Source organism: Bos grunniens, chromosome 15 (genome assembly GCF_055505025.1).
Source record: "Bos grunniens cultivar Pamir isolate PY7600 chromosome 15, Bosgru_T2T1.0, whole genome shotgun sequence".
NCBI classification, from domain to species: domain Eukaryota; kingdom Metazoa; phylum Chordata; class Mammalia; order Artiodactyla; family Bovidae; genus Bos; species Bos grunniens.
Window position 1 is genome coordinate 2084833 of NC_141179.1, and position 17973 is coordinate 2102805.

Below are 17973 nucleotides of genomic sequence, written 5' to 3' on the forward strand. Positions count from 1 at the left end.
CAGTTACCTGCGGCTTACTTCCGTCTTTTTTAAAATGGGTTCTATTCTATTTTCATTTATATTTATTTCTGTTAACTTTTCGTGATATCAGCCCCCCTCCAGTCATTTCAACTAAATGGGATCTTGAACACAAGCAAACACAAATCCTCAAAGGGCTTTAAAATTAATAACTCGCTTCACATATCAGTGTGGCTAATACTAAAAACGTGTCAGGTGCTTTATCTGCTTACAGTCTGGCAAAGAAGATGAACCATGTACAAAAAACTACAGAAAGAGAAAATGTAAAGATATGTAAAGTATGAAGTGCTGATACCCATACCAGCAATGATTGTTACTAATTTCTCTATTTTTAATGTTGTGTAGCTAAGCATCATATTAAAACTTTTCCATTCTTGTTTATTTGAACTTTTACAATTTTGGTATATTTATGTTTCTAAACCACTTATATGTTCATTATCTCACGTGTTCTATGCAGTAATTTTTACTGATGCAGAAACTGAGATGAGAAAGAGAATTTATGGGATTACTTAAACTCAGATTTAGAAATTTATGGTCTACCCTTTTACTATTCAACTAAGCTTTGTGTATTCACTCTATAGAGCCTAATGTAGGCAGGTAATGTAGTGATTATTTGTACTTGTTCTCTCAGAATATTCTCCGCAACTTCCATCATCACATTCCTTGTTTTTCTTTGTCATTCAGGTCTCAAATGTCATACCAAAGAGAATGTCTCCATGGAACATGTATAGAAAGCTCACTCTTACCATTCCCTAACCCCCAGCCCTGAGCCTTACCTTAGTCGACACTCTTTATAGGTTTGTTTAATGTAATCCCCTTCCCCATCTACTTTTATTTTTTATTTTTTTATTTTTTTTTGAGGATTCATTGAACATTTATTTGGACAGGGTACGGAGTTGAGAGTGTCACTTCCTAGGCACCCCATCTACTTTTAAAATTCTTACTTGTCCTTGAAGGCTTAGCTCAAATCTAAAGGACTACCACAGCGTACTAAAAAAAAAAAAAAAAAAAAAAAAATATATATATATATATATATATATATATATATATATACACACACACACACACACATATAGTCTATACAATTCGTTTGACAATTATTCTAGTACTATTTTATGACATCTCTTCTGTTGGCCTGAATTATTTATATGTGTGTTATCTTGCAAATTAGAATGTGAACTGCTCAAGGGGGATTTCCTGTGTATCTTGTCCTTTACAAATAGTTTACTTCAGCAAATGTTTTTGATGAACTTTTAATAGATTTTACTCTTCATAAGCCAATACTGATATTTATATTCTACCTTTACTTTTTTTACTTTTTTCTTAAAGACATATAAAGTGTGAAGTTAATAGCTTGCCTAATTATATGCAATAAACCCAAAAATGTATTGCAGTATTTTTTACTGCATTGGTTAGGGAAAAAAAAAGGACTAAAGCTTCTGAGAGCATTCGTCTTGCCAGATCCTGATCTGTGGCTTCTTAGGATTATGAGAGACTTGTGTTCTATTTTCAGTTCTATCACCAGTTATCTTTGTGACTTTGGGTAAATAACATAACCTCTCCCAAGTATCAGTTTTAGTAGAAAAGTATCAAGTGAAATATATCTCTAAAATTTGGTGATTTTTTTTTTTTTTTTTTTTTTAGGTAGTGTTCATTAGTTTTTTATTCTGTTGCAAAATCTTGATTTCCCCTATTCCTTTAATTCCTGTATCTGATCTGTCCCAAAGTTCTATTGGTTCTATTTCTAAAATAGAGCTAAAATATATTTCTATATAGTCTCTAGTCTAAACCATCGTCATTTCTAACCTGAAATACTGATTAGTTTTCTATCTTGTTCAGGAAAGGGAAACATTCTCTTCCTGTGTCTGTCCTCCATGACAAGCACTCCTGAACCAGTCTTCAGAGCTAAGTTTATAAGGCTGTGCTCTTAAGCACAGTGCTGTAGGCCTCTTTATTTAAGCTAAGGAGAGAGGAAACCTGAAAAGTGTTGCGGCACAGAAAAGAAGGGGGAACTAGTTAACAGTGTGAACACCTCTGAGAGATTATAAGATGAGGGGAGAGAAGTTAGCATTTGACTGCAAGTTCAGAGTGTGGTGACATTGACATGAACAGTTTATATTCATTTTTATTTGTATTATTTATTTATTTTATTGAAGTATAGGTGGCTTACAATGTTTTGAGTATACAGCCAAATGATTACATTATATATATATATATGTATATGTATATAAATGAGACTTTGAATATAGTGCCCTATGCTATACAGTAGGTCCTTGTTTATTTTATATATGTAATGTGTATCCTTTAATTCCCAGGTCTCAGTTTATCTCTTCCCCTATTTCCCTTTTGGTAACCATCAATTATTTTTCTATGTCTGTGAGCTTATTTCTGTTTTTAAAGTCAGTTTAATTGTATCATTTTTTAGATTCCACATAATAAGTGATATCATATATTTATCTTTCTGTGTCTGATTTATTTCACTTAGTGTGATAATCTCTAGGTCCATCCATGTTGCTGCAAATGGTATTATTTCATTCTTTTAAATGGCTGAGTACTATTGCATTTATATATCTGTCACATGTTCTTTATCCGTTCATATGCTGATGGACATTTAGGTTGCTTCCTTGTCTTGGCTATTGTTAATAGTGCTGCTGTGAACATAGGGTGCATGTATCTTTTCTAATTAGACTTTTTTTCTTTCTTGAATATATGTGGGATTGCTTGATCATGTGGTAATTTCGTTTTGTTTTTAAGAAGCCTTCATACTGTTCTCCATAGTGGCTGAACCAGTTTATATTGCTACCAGTAGTGTAGGAGAGTTCCCTTTTCTCCACATGCTCTGTAGCATTTATTTGTAGGTTTTTTTGATGATGGTCATCCTGACTCATGTAAGGTGGTACCTCATTGTAGTTTTAATTTGCATTTTCCTTATAATAAATGATGTTGAGCATCTTATTATGTGCCTGTTGGCCATCTGTGTGTCTTCTTTGGAGAAATGTCTGTTTAGGTCTTCTGTCTATTTTATGATTAGGTTGTTGATTTTGATATTGTGTTGTATAAGCTGTTTGTATATTTTAGAAATTAAGACTTTGTTGATTGTACTGTTTGCAAATATTTTCTCCCATTCTGAAGGTTGTCTTTTTGTTTTGTTTATTATTTCTTTTTCTGTGCAATAGATTTTAAGTTTAATTAGATCCTATTTGTTTATATTTGCTTTTGTTTCCAATTCTAGGGGAGAGATACAAAAATGTTGCTGGGATTTATGTCAAAGAGTTTGTTTTCCTCTAGGAGTTTTATAATATTGGGTTTTGCATTTAGATCTTTAATCCATTTTGAGTTTTTTTTTTTTTTTTTTTATCTGTATATGTGTTAAAGAATATTCTAATTTTATTCTTTTACCTGTAGCTGTCCACTATTCTCAGCAGCTCTTATTGAAGAGACCATCTTCTCTGTTGTGTTGTAATTGATTGACTATAAGTGTGTGGGTTTATTTCTGGGCTTTCTGACCTTTTGCATTGATCTGTGTGTGTGTTTGTACCAGTACAATACTGTTTTGATTATTCTAGCTTTGTATAGGCTGAAGTCAGGGAGCATGATTCCTCCAGCTCCATTCTTCTTTCTTAAGATTGTTTTGGCTCTTTTGGGTCTTTTGTTTTCCATACAAATTTAAAAAAATTTTTGGTTCAGTGACAGGAACAATGTTAATAGAGTGAAAGAGAAGAACCTGATTGTAGTGGATTGAGATAATAACTGGTTGCAAAGTTACTGCAGACAATTCTTTAAAGAATTTTTTCTGGGAATAAAAGAATAGGATGATAGCTAGCAGAGAGTGCAAGGTCAAATGATAGATTTTTGTTTGATGTTTGTTTAAAGATGGGAGATAGTAAAACTTGTATACTGATAGAAAATGTTCAGTAGAGTGGGAGAAATTGTGAATGTATGAGTTTGTATGTGTGTTCACCACTCAGAAGTGTACTCCACAGTGGAGGACCTTGTCTCTAATGTTTTTGACTCTGTGTCCAATCTCTGGAATAGTGCTTACTACAATAATAGTTACTTCATAAATATTCTAATATTTGTTGAATAAATGAAAATTTAGACTCTATTTATCTTAACTTCTTTCAATTCATTCTTTACACATCAGCCAGATGGATTATTTTAAAAAAATAAATCGGATTATGTCCCTATCTAGTTCAGTTTTCCATAAATCCAGTAGGAAGTCAAGAAACACCCGAAGTAACAGGCAAATTTGGCCTTGGAATATGGAATGAAGCAGGACCAAGGCTAATAGAGTTTTGACAAGAGAATGCACTGGTCATAGCAAACACCTTCTTCCAACAGCACAAGAGAAGACCCTAACATGGACATCAGCAGATGGCCAACACCAAAATCAGATTAATTATATTCTTTGCAGCCAAAGATGGAGAAGCTCTATACAGTCAGCAAAAACAAGACCGGGAGCTGACTGTGGCTCAGATCATGAACACCTTATTGCCAAATTCAGACTTAAATTGAAGAAAGTAGGGAAAACCACTGGACCATTCAGGTATGACCTAAATTAAATCCCTTACGACTATACAGTGGCAGTGATAAGTATATTTAAGGGACTAGATATGACAGACAGAGTACCTGATGAACTATGGATGGACGTTCATGACACTGTACAGGAGAGAGGGATCAAGACCATCCCTAAGAAAAATAAATGCAAAAAAGCAAAATGGCTGTCTGAGGAGGTCTTACAAATAGCTGTGGAAAGAAGGGAAGCGAAAAGCAGAGGAGAAAAGGAAAGATATACCCATTTGAATACAGAGTTCCAAAGAATAGCAAGGAGAGATAAGAAAGCCTTCCTCGGTGATCAGTGCAAAGAAATAGAGGAAAACAATAGAAGGGGAAAGACTAGAGATCTCTTCAAGAAAATTAGAAATACCAAAGGAACATTTCATGCAAAGATGGGCTCAATAAAGGACAGTAATGGTATGGACCTAACAGAAGCAGAAGATATTAAGAAGAGGTGGCAAGAATACACAGAAGAACTATACAAAAATGATCTTCACAACCCAGATAATCACAATGGTGTGATCACTCACCTAGAGCCAGACATCCTGGAATGTGAAGTCAAGTGGGCCTTAGGAAGCATCACTATGAACAAAGCTAGTGGAGGTGATGGAATTCCATTTGAGCTATTTCAAATCCTGAAAGATGATGCTGTGAAAGTGCTGCACTCAATATGCCAGCAAATTTGGAAAACTGAGCAGTGGCCACAGGACTGGAAAAGGTCAGTTTTCGTTCCAATCCCAAAGAAAGGCAATGCCAAAGAATGCTCAGACTACCACACAATTGCACTCATCTCACATGCTAGTAAAGTAATGCTCAAAATTCTCCAAGCCAGGCTTCAACAATACGTAAACCGTGAACTTCCAGATGTTCAAGCTGGATTTAGAAAAGACAGAGGAACCAGAAATCAAATTGCCAACATCTGCTGGATCATTGAAAAAGCAAGAGAGTTCCAGAAAAGCATCTATTTCTGCTTTATTGACTATGCCAAAGCTGTTCACTGTGGATCACAACAAACTGAAAAATTCTTCAAGAGATGGGAATATCAGAGCACCTGACCTGCCTCTTGAGAAACCTATATGCAGGTCAGGAAGCAACAGTTAGAACTGGACATAGAACAACAAACTGATTCCAAATAGGGAAAGGAGTACATCAAGGCTGTATATTGTCATCCTGCTTATTTAACTTGATGCAGAGTACATCATGAGAAACGCTAGGCTGGATGAAGCACAAGCTGGAATCAAGATTGCCGAGAGAAATCTCAATAACCTCAATAATCTCAGGTTTACAAATGACACCACCCTTATGGCAGAAAGCAAAGAAGAGCTAAAGAGCCTCTTGATGAAAGTGAAAGAGGAGAGTGAAAAAGTTGGCTTAAAGCTCAACATTCAGAAAACTAAGATCATGGCATCACGTCCCAACAGTTCATGGAAAATAGATGGGGAAACAGTGGCAGACTTTATTTTTTTGGGCTCCAAAAATCACTGCAGATGGTGACTGCAGCCATGAAATGAAAAGATGCTTGCTCCTTGGAAGAAAAGCTCTGACCAGCCTAGACAGCATATTCAAAAGCAGAGACATTACTTTGCCATCAAAGGTCTGTCTAGTCAAGGCTATGGTTTTTCCAGTAGTGATGTATGGATGTGAGAGTTGAACTATAAAGAAAGCTGAGGGCTGAAGAACTGATGCTTTTGAACTGTGGTTTGTAGAAGACTCTTGAGAGTCCCTTGGACTTCAAGGAGTCCAACCAGTCTATCCTAAAGGAGATCAGTCCTGAGTGTTCATTGGAAGGACTGATTTTGAAGCTGAAACTCCCGTACTTTGGCCTTCTGATGCGAAGAGCTGACTCATTTGAAAAGAACCTGATGCTGGGAAATATTGAAGGCAGGAGAATAAGGGGACAACAGAGGATGAGATGGTTGGATGGCATCACCAACTCAATGGACATGGGTTTGAGTAAGGTCCGGGAGTTGGTGATGGACAGGGAGGTCTGGCGTGCTGCAGTCCATGCAGTTGGAATGAGTCAGACACAACTGAGTGACATAACTGAAATCCAGCTGCGCTTAGAATAAAATTCCAGTTCCTTGCGTCTTACAAGATCCTGCATGAGGTAGCACCAGCCTTCTGTAGGCCTGTCTCTCCAACATTCTTGCTGTCATTAACTACACTCCAACAATGCTGGCCTTAGGTCATATTCTAAAACTGAATGACCCTTTCCCACTTTAGGGCTTAATACATAATTTCTCTCACCACCCCTTACCTTCTCATCTTTCAGGTGTTAACTTATGAAACCAGTTCAGGAAGGCTCTCCCTGAAATTATAGTGGATTGAAAGCATGTTCTCTGGAGCCAAACTTTCTGGGTTTATAGCCTATCTCACTGCTTACTTGCTATCCATTATTATTTTCAAGATTTTGTTTCAAGACACTGTTAAACCATTTTTCACATTTTATTTCACATACATAGGTAATGACAAATATATCATGACTTCTGCCCAGAAGTGATTATAAGATATATATCAATTTCAGGTATATTAAGTCTCATATTCCCTGGGTCTATAAAATAGAGATAATAGTAGTATCTATTTTATGGTAGTTGTTTTGGAGATTAAAGAGTAGGTAAAGATGTAGTTACAGAGTCTGGCACAGAGTAAGGTTATGTAAGTTTTGTAAGTTTTCGCTGTTACCATTGCATTATCTGCAATTGAATACCATCCACTGTTCATTTTTATTTTCTTTTTCCAGTTGTTTCTTCACAGAATGTATTATAATTTATAATTTGTCAGTCTTCTTTTCTATATACTAAACATCAGGAAAGCAGTGATCATGTCTGCCTTTATTCTCCTTGCTATCTGTAGTGTGTAATTCACTACCTGGCATATAGTTAGCACTCTGTAATAAATATTGAAATAGAATAGCTAGAAATGTCAGTGACTAAACTTCTATCAATGGGAGACTTAAAGAAATCAGAGCCTGCATCAGTCATAACACAGCTTTAGTTTAATATTCTTCTATCAATTTGCATATGTTCCTTTGTTGTTACTTAATATCAAAAGCTTGGTTATTAGGCTTGGTGCCTGTACTTTTAGTGACTAAATTTTTTTAAATCAAATTATAATGGAAGACATTAAAGGAAAAAAAAACAAGTGAAATTTTGAAAATTGATTCAGTGTTTTCAGCAGGAAGGTGAAGAGAAAAATGCCATTTAACTGTGACACAGCTTTTTATGACTTGGAAATTTTCATTCTCATGGCAAGCCCTTTTAAAAATAATCGTATCAACCTTGTACACACATTTTAAAAAGTAAGCAAAATTAATTTGCTGAGATACTCACATTCAGAGCCTAACTCTTCTGTTCACCTTCAACTTAAAGTTGCAATGTCCATGTTTTTCTATATACATTGTTCTCTGTTATCAGGAGCATTAGTGATGTATGATTTTTTAAACAAAGTCAGTGTCCATTTTTATCTTCAGGGTTTTCTTCCAAGACTGATACACATCTTTCACATTTTGATGCACATAACACATGTAATAACACGTATCTTATGACTGCTGTTTAAAGTGGTTATTAGATACATTTCTATCAATTTCAGATGCGTTAAGTATGAAAAATTGTGTCTTAAAATTAGTGAAATATGATATTGAACTTATAGAATATTTTGGAAAAAAAGAATTGCCTACAAATCTTTTATCCAGATTTAAGAATTGTTTAACATTTAATAATGTTTATTGCTAAGTATACATTATTATTGATTTTGACCATTAATATTTATATACCACTTGACAACATTAATATTAATGTCATTTAAGCAGCACTGCAGTACAATGTAATTTAATGTGTCCACTTTGCAGTTAAGGAAGCCAGAGCCTTAAAGAGCGTCAGTAGGGGTCACTAGTCAGTGATGGATCATCTGGGACCCTATTCCTTCACCTCTCAATCCCAGGTTGTTTGCCATTTGCAAAATACACTTAATATTAGGAGTGAAAGTAAAAGTCACTCAGTCGTGTCCGACTCTTTGTGATCCCATGGACTGTAGCCCACCATTCTCCTCTGTCCATGGAATTCTCCAGGCCAGAATACTCGAGGGGTAACTGTTCCCTTCTCCAGGGGATCCTCCCAACCCAGGGACTGAACCCAGGTCTCCCGCATTGCAGGTGGATTCAGGCTTCCCTGGTGGCTCAGTTGGTTAAAGAATCCGCCTGCATTGTGGGAGACCTGGGTTGGGAAGATGCCCTGGAGGAGGGCATGGCAACCCACTCCAGTATGCTGGCCTGGAGAATTCCATGGACTGTATAGTCCATGAGGTTGCAGAGTCAGATACGACTGAGCAGCTTTTACTTTCTTTTACCCCCTGAGCTACCAGGGGAGCCTTGTATTATTAGAGACTTACACAAACCAAACTTAAGAATAGAAAGTTTCAGCTTCTTGGATTTATCCTGTGTAGAGTACATGGATGGTGGGCTTTTATCTTTGATAAAAGTGACTAGCTGTGTATGATCCTAATATATTTGAGAATACTTGAAAATTTATAGTAAAGTTTGCATTTAGTGACTATCTTTGTATCAGTAGAAATAAGAATGCTGTTTTATAATTGGAGGATAATTGCTTTACAATGTTGTGGTGGTCTCTGCCATACATCAACATGATACATCATAATTAGATATATATCCCCTCCCTCATAAGCCTCCTTCACACCCCCTACACCCCCATATTCCACCCCTCTGGTTGTCACAGAGCACCAGGCTGGGCTCCCTGTGTTTTACAGCAGTTTCCTGCTAATTACCTTTTTCACTCATGATAGTGTATATATGTCAATGCTACTTTCTCAATTTGTCCTACATTTTCCTTCCCCCACTGTGTCCACAGACCATTCTCAATGTCGGGGTTGGCATTTATTCTCCGTAAATAGGTTCATCAGTACTATTTCCTAGATTCCATATGTATTTTTTTTTCATATGTATATTTTAATGTACAATTTTTGTTTTTCGATGACTTACATCACTCTGTGTAACATGCCTTTATCCACCTCACTACTTACTACTAACTCAAATTCCTTTCTTTTTATGGCTGAGTTTGGGCTTCCCTGGTGGCTCAGCTGGTAATGATTCAGCCTGCAATGCAGGAGACCTGGGTTCGATCCCTGGGTTGGGAAAATCCCCTGGAGAAGGGAACGGCTACCCACTCCAGTGTTCTGGCCTGGAGAATTCCATGGACTGTATAGTCCATGGGGTCACAAAGAGTCGGACCCGACTGAGCAACTTTCACTCACTCACTCATTCCATAGTATATATGTACTACAGTTTATCCATTCATTTGTTGATGGACATCTAGATTGATTTCCGTGTCTTGGCCATTGTAAACAAGTGCTGTAGTGAACATTAGGGTGCGTGTGTCTTTTTGAATTGTGGTTTTTTAAAAGCCATAAGGGTATATGCTCAGTATTGAGATTGCTGGGTCATATGGTATTTGTATTGCTAGTTTTTGAAGAAATTTCCATACTGCTCTCCATAGTGGCTATACCACTTTACATCCCATCAACAGTGCAGGAGGGTTCCCTTTCTCAGCTTCCACTCCAGCATTTATCGTTTGTAGGTTTTTTGATGATGGCCATTGTCACCTGTGTAAGGTGATACCTCATTGTAGTTTTGATTTGCGTTTCTCTGATAATAAGCATTGTTGAACATCTTTTCATGTGTTTATTGGCCATCTGTATGTCTTTGGAGAAATGTCTGTTTAGGTCTTCTGCTCATTTTTTGATTGGGCTATTTGTTTTTCTGATATTGAGATTTATGAACTGCTTATACATTTTGGAGAATAATCCTTTGTCAGTTGCTACATTTGCAAATATTTTCTCCCATTCTGAGTGTTGTCTTTTACTCTTGTATATTGTTTCCTTGCCTTGCAAAAGCTTTATAGTTTAATTAGGTCCCATTTGGGGCTTCTCTGGTGGCTCAGTGTTAGGATGACCAGCAGGGATAGGATGGGGAGGGAGGTGGGAGGGGGGTTCAGGATCAGGAACACATGTACACCCATGGCTGATTCATGTCGATACACGGCAAAACCACTACAATACTGTAAAGTAATTAGCCTCCAGTTAAAATGAATACATTTATATTAAAAAAAAAAAGACTCTGCAGGAGGTGGCAAGAGTCATGAGTTCGATCTCTGGGTCAGGAAGATCAATTTGAGGAAGAAATGGCAACCCACTCCAGCATTCTTGCCGGGAGAATCCCATGGACAGAATATTCTAGTGGGCTACAGCCCATAGGGTCGCAAAGAATCAGCCACACTGATGCCACCGAGCATTCATGCGGTCCTATTTATTTTTGTTTTTGTTTCCCTTACTTTAAGAGGTGGGTCAAGGAGGATCTTATGTCAAAGACTGTTCTACCTATGTTTTCCTCTAAGAGCTTTATAAGTTGCTAGCCTAACATTTGAGTCTTTAATCCATTTCAAGTTTATTTTTGTGTATGGTGGTAGAAAGTGTTCTTTTCATTCTTTTACATGTGGCTGTCCACTTTTCCCAGCACTGCTTATTGAAGAGGTTGTCTTTTCTCCATTGTATAGTCTCCTTTGTCAAAAATAAGGTGCCCATAGGTATGTGGGTTTGTCTCTGCGCTTTCTTTCTTGTCCTATTGGTTTGTATTTCTGTTGTTGTGCTGGTACCATACTCTTGATGACTATCAGATCAGATCAGATCAGTCGCTCAGTTGTGTCTGACTCTTTGCGACCCCATGAATTGCAGCACGCCAGGCCTCCTTGTCCATCACCAACTCCCGGAGTTCACTCAGACACGTCCATCGAGTCAGTGATGCCATCCAGCCATCTCATCCTCTGTCGTCCCCTTCTCCTCCTGCCCCCAATTCCTCCCAGCATCAGAGTCTTTTCCATTGAGTCAACTCTTCGCATGAGGTGGCCAAAGTACTGGAGTTTCAGCTTTAGCATCATTCCTTCCAAAGAAATCCCAGGGCTAATCTCCTTCAGAATGGACTGGTTGGATCTCCTTGCAGTCCAAGGGACTCTCAATAGTCTTCTCCAACACCACAGTTCAAAAGCATCAATTCTTCGGTGCTCAGCCTTCTTCACAGTCCAACTCTCACGTCCATGACTACAGGAAAAACCATAGCCTTGACTAGACGAACCTTTGTTGGCAAAGTAATGTCTCTGCTTTTGAATATGCTATCTATGTTGGTCATAACTTTCCTTCCAAGGAGTAAGCGTCTTTTAATTTCATGGCTGCAGTCACCATCTGCAGTGATTTTGGAGCCCAGAAACATAAAGTCTGACACTGTTTCCACTGTTGCCCCATCTATTTGCCATGCAGTGATGGGACCAGATGCCATGATCTTAATTTTCTGAATGTTGAGCTTTAAGCCAACTTTTTCACTCTCCACTTTCACTTTCATCAAGAGGCTTTTTAGTTCCTCTTCACTTTCTGCCATAAGGGTGGTGTCATCTGCATGTCTGAGGTTATTGGTATTTCTCCGGGCAATCTTGATTCCAGCTTGTGTTTCTTCCAGTCCAGCGTTTCTCATGATGTACTCTGCATAGAAGTTAAATAAGCAGGGTGACAATATACAGCCTTGACGTATTCCTTTTCCTATTTGGAACCAGTCTGTTGTTCCATGTCCAGTTGTAACTGTTGCTTCCTGACCTGCATACAAATTTCTCAAGAGGCAGATCAGGTAGTCTGGTATTCCCATCTCTTTCAGAATTTTCCACAGTTTATTGTGATCCACACAGTCAAAGGCTTTGGCATAGTCAATAAAGCAGAAATAGATGTTTTTCTGGAACTCTCTTGCTTTTGCCACGATCCAGCAGATGTTGGCAATTTGGTCTCTGGTTCCTCTGCCTTTTCTAAAACCAGCTTGAAAATCAGGAAGTTCACGGTTCACATATTGCTGACTATAGCTTTGTAGTATAGTCTGAAGTCAGCAAGGTTGATTTCTCCAGCTCTGGTTTTCTTAAGATTGCTTTGGCTATTTGGGGGTCTTTTGTTTTTCCAAATAATGAATTTTTTTGTTCCAGTACTGTGAAAAATTACATTGGTAGTTTGATAGGGATAACATTGAGTCTGGAGATTGCTTTGGCTAGTATAGTCATTTTCACAATATTTTTCCAATTCAAGAACATGGTATATCACTCCATCTGTTTGTGTTGTCTTTGGTTTCTTTTATCTGTATCTTGTAGTTTTCTGCATACAGGTATTTCGTCTCTTTAGGTTGGTTTGTTCCCAGCTATTTAATTCTTTTTGTTGCAATGGTGAATGGGATTGTTTCCTTAATTTCTCTTTTTGATTTTTCATTGTTAGTGTATAGGAATGTAAGGGATTTCTGTATATTAATTTTATATCCTCTGACTTTACCGTATTCATTGATTAGCTCTAATAATTTTCTGGTGGCATCTTTAGTGTTCTATATATAGTATTATGTCATCTACGAACAGTGAGAATTTTTCTTTTTCAATCCATACTCCTTTTATTTCTTGTTCTTCTCTGACTACTATGGCTAGGACTTCGAAAACTGTATTGAATAAGAGTGTTAAGAATGAACACCCTTAATCATGTTTCTGATATTAAAATGTTTTTAGTTTTTCACCATTGAGAATAATGTTTATCTGTGGGTTACTTGTACATGACCTTTATTGTGTTGAGGTATGTTCCTTTTCTACCCACATTCTGTTGAATTTTTTAATAATTATATTTATTTTAAATTGATTGCTTTACAATATTGGTTTAATTTCTCTCATACATCAACATGAATTAACCATAGGTGTACATATGTCTCCTCCCTCTTGAACCTTCCTCCCACCTTCCAACCTTTCCCACCCCTCTAGGTTACTACAGAGCTCCAGTGTGAGTTCCCTGAGTCATACAGCAAATTCCCTTTGGCTGTCTGTTTTACATATGTTAGTGTATGTGCCTCCATGCTGCTGTCTCCCTTCATCTTGCGGTCTCCTTCTTCTCTCCTGCCCTTGTCCATAAATCTGTTCTCTGTGTTTTCTCCATTGCTGCCCTGCAAGTAGGTTCATCAGTACCATCTTTCTAGATTTCATATATATGCATTAATATATGATATTTGTTTTTCTTACTTACTTCAGTCTCTGTAATAAGCTTTAGGTTCATCTACCTCATTAGAACTGACTCAGATGTGTTCCTTTTTATGGCTGAGTAGTATTCCGTTGTATATAGGTACCACAGCTTCTTGATCCATTCATCTGTCAGTGGACATCTAGGTTGCTTCCATGTCCTCAGTTCAGTTCAGTCTCTCAGTTGTGTCTGACTCTTTGCGACCCCATGAATTGCAGCACGCCAGGCCTCCCTGTCCATCACCAACTCCCGGAGTTCACTCAGACTCACGTCCATCGAGTCAGTGATGCCATCCAGCCATCTCATCCTCTGTCGTCCCCTTCTCCTCCTGCCCCCAATCCCTCCCAGCATCAGAGTCTTTTCCAGTGAGTCAACTCTTCTCATGAGGTGGCCAAAGTACTGGAGTTTCAGCTTTAGCATCATTCCTTCCAAAGAAATCCCAGGGCTGATCTCCTTCAGAATGGACTGGTTGGATCTCCTTGCAGTCCAAGGGACTCTCAATAGTCTTCTCCAACACCACAGTTCAAAAGCATCAATTCTTCGGTGCTCAGCCTTCTTCACAGTCCAACTCTCACGTGCATACATGACTACAGGAAAAACCATAGCCTTGACTAGACGAACCTTTGGTGGCAAAGTAATGTCTCTGCTTTTGAATATGCTATCTATGTTGGTCATAACTTTCCTTCCAAGGAGTAAGTGTCTTTTAATTTCATGGCTGCAGTCACCATCTGCAGTGATTTTGGAGCCCAGAAACGTAAAGTCTGACACTGTTTCCACTGTTTCCCCATCTATTTCCCATGAAGTGATGGGACCGGATGCCATGATCTTCGTTTTCTGAATGTTGAGCTTTAAGCCAACTTTTTCACTCTCTGTAGCTATAGTAAATGGTGCTACAGTGAACATTGGGGTACATGTTTCTTTTTCAGTTTTGGATTCCTCAGGGTATATGCCTAAAAGTGGTATTGCTGGGTTATATGGTAGTTTTATTCCTGATTTTCTAAGGAATCTCCATACTGTCTTCCATCATGGCTCTTTCAATTCAGTATTCCCAGTAGCAGTGCACGAGGGTTTCCTTTTCTCCACACCCTCTCCAGCACTTTTTTGATGATGGCAATTCTGACTGGTATGAGGTAATAGCTCATTGTAGTTTTTGTTTACATTTCTCTAATAATGAGTGATGTTGAGCATCTCTTCATGTGTTTATTAGCCATCCATATATTTTTAGAGAAATGTCTGTTTAGGTCTTTTGCCCACTTTTTGATTGGATTGTTTCTCTGGCATTGAGTTGTACGAATTGTTTGTATATTTTGGAGATTAATCCTTTGTCAGTTATTTCATTTGCTATTATTTTCTCCCATTCTGAGGGTTATCTTTTCACCTTGTTTACAGTTTCCTTTGCTGTGCAAAAGCTTTTAAGTTTAATTTGGTCCCACTTGTTTATTTTTGTTTTTATTTCCATTGTTCTAGGAGGTGGTTCGTAGAGGATCTTGCTATGATTTATGTCATACAATGTTCTGCCTATGTTTTCTTCCAAGAGTTTTATAGTTTCTATAATTTCTATCAAACTATAGTTTTATAGTGTACATTTAGGTCTTTAATCCATTTGTTTATCTTTGTGTATGGTGTTAGGAAGTATACTAATTTCATTCTTCTACATGTTGTTGTCCAGTTCTCCCAGCACCACTTATTGAAGAAGCTATCTTTTTCCCCACTGCATATTCTTAACTCCTTTGTCAAAGATAAGGTGCCCCTAGGTGCATGGGTTTGTCTCTGGGCTTTCTATCTTGTTCAGTTGGTCTATACTTTTCTTTTTGTGCCACTACCATACTGTCTTGATGACTGTAGCTTTGTAGTATAGTCTGAAATCAGGTAAGTTGATTCCTTCAACTCCATTCTTCTTTCTCAAGATTGCTTTGGCTATTTGGGGTCTTTTGTGTTTCCGTACAAACAGATTTTTTGTTCTAGTTCTGTGAAAAATGCCATTGGTAATTTGATAGGGATTGCCTTGAATCTGTTGATTGCATTTGGTAGTTCAGTCATTTTCACAATATTGATTCTTCCAAGCCAGGATCATGAAATATTCCTCTGTCTATTTATATCATCCTTGATTTCTTTCATCAGTGTCTTATAGTTTGCTGAATACAGTTCTTTTGTCTCTTTAGGTAGATTTATTCCTAGGTATTTTATTCTTTTTGTTGCAATGGTAAATGGGATTGATTCCTTAATTTCTCTTTCTGATTTTTCATTGTTAGTATATAGGAATGCATGTGTTTTCTGTGTATCGATTTTGTATCCTGCAACTTTACCATATTCACTGATTAGCTCTAGTAATTTTTTGATAGTATCTTTAGGGTTTTTTATGTACAGTATCATGTTATCTGCAAATAGAGTTTTATTTCTTCCTTTCCAGTCTGGATTCCTTTTATTTGTTTTTCTTTTCTGATTTCTGTAGCTAGGACATCCAAAACTATGTTGAATAATAGGGCACCCTATCTCACAAGTGGGCACCCTTGTCTTGTTTCTGATCTTAGAGTGAATGCTTTCAGTTTCTCACCATTGAGAATCATGTTTGCGTTGGTTTTCTGTAAACGGCCTTTGTTAACGGTAGATTCCTTCTGTGCCCATTTTTTGGAAGAGTTTATTTTAACATACATGGGTGCTGAATTTTGCAAAAGCTTTTCCTGCCTTTATTGAGGTTATCATATGGTTTTATTTTTCAATTTGTTAATATGGTGTACCACATTGATTGATTTATGTGTATTGAAGAATCCTTGCGTTCCTGAGATAAACCCCACTTGATAAGGGGATATCTGATGCTTTTAATATGTTGTTGTATTCTGTTTGCTAGTATTTTGTTGAGGATTTTTGTATCAATGTTTATTAGTTATTGACTTCCCAGGTGGTACAGTGGTAAAGGAATCTACTTGCCATTACAGGAGACTCAGAATCACAGGTTCAACCTCCAGGACAGGCAGAACCCCTGGAGCAGGAAATAGGAAACCACTCTAGTATTCTAGCCTGGAAAATTCCATGGACAGAGGAGCCTGGTGGGCTACAGTTCATGGGATTGCAAAGAGTCGGACCTGAGAGCATGCATGTGGTACATGTCATCAGTGATATTGGCCTGTAATTTTCTTTTTTTGTGTATGTTTGTCACGTTTTGGTATCAGGGTGATGGTGGCTTATAAAAGGAGTTTGGGAGTTTTCCTTCCTCTGCAGTTTTCTGGAAGAGTTTGAGCAGCATATGGGTTAGCTCTTCTCTAAACTTGCGATAAAGCTTGCCTTTGAAACTATCTGGCGCTGGGCTTTTGTTGGAAGATTTTTTGAGTAGAGTTTTGATTTCAGTGTTTGTGATTGGTGTGTTCATTTTTTCTATTTCTTCCTGCCTTACTTTTGAAAGGTTGTCCTTTTCATAGAATTCATCCGTTTCTTCCAGCTTTTCCATTTTATTGGCATATATTTTATTGGCATTTTATTGGCTCATAGTGGTGTTTTATAATCCTTTATATTTCTTTATTGTCTGTTGTAACTTCTCCTTTGTCTATTCTAATTTTATTGATTTGAGTTTTCTCCTTTTTTTTCTTGATGAGTCTGGCTAACAGTCTGTCAGTTTTGCTTATCTTCTCAAAAAACCAGCTTTTAGTTTCACTGATTTTTTCCTATTGCCTCCTTCATTTCTTTTTCATTTATTTCTGATCTGATCTTTATAATTTCTTTCCTTCTAACAACTTTGGTTTTTTTTTTGTTGTTCTTCTTTTTCTAGTTGCTTAAATGTAAAGTTAGATTGTTTATTTGACGTTTTTCTTGTTTCTTGAGCTAGGTTTATATTGCTATAAATTTCCCTCATAGCACTGGTTTTACTGAATCCTATAGGTTTTGAGTTGTTGTGTTTTCCTTTTTTGCTTTTCCCTCTTTGAGATCTTCAGTGAACTCTTGGTTATTTAGAAGCATATTGTTTAGCCTCCCTGTGTTTGTGATTTTCTTTTACAGTTTATTCCTGTAGTTCATATCTAATCTTATAGCATTGTGGTAAAAAAAACCAAAATGCTTGATATATTTTTAGTTTTACTTTTTTTAAACTTACCAAGGCTAATTTGTGACCCCAAGATGTTATCTTTCCTGGATTGTGTTTCTTACGCACTAGAGAAAAAAGTGAAATCTACTGTTTTTGGATGAAATGTCGTATAGAAATCAATTAATTCCATCTGGCCCAATGTATCATTTAAAACTTGTGTTTCCTTAGTAATTTTTGTGTATGGATGACCTGTCCATTGGTGTGAGTGAGGTTTTAAAGTCCCCCTCTATTATTATGTT

General features: G+C 37.2%; 1 protein-coding gene across 1 annotated transcript in view; it reads left to right on the forward strand.

Moving 5' to 3' along the window:
* KBTBD3 (kelch repeat and BTB domain containing 3) overlaps positions 1 to 17973 on the forward strand; it is a 74690-nt gene that overhangs the window by 859 nt on the left and 55858 nt on the right. The window lies entirely within an intron of this gene.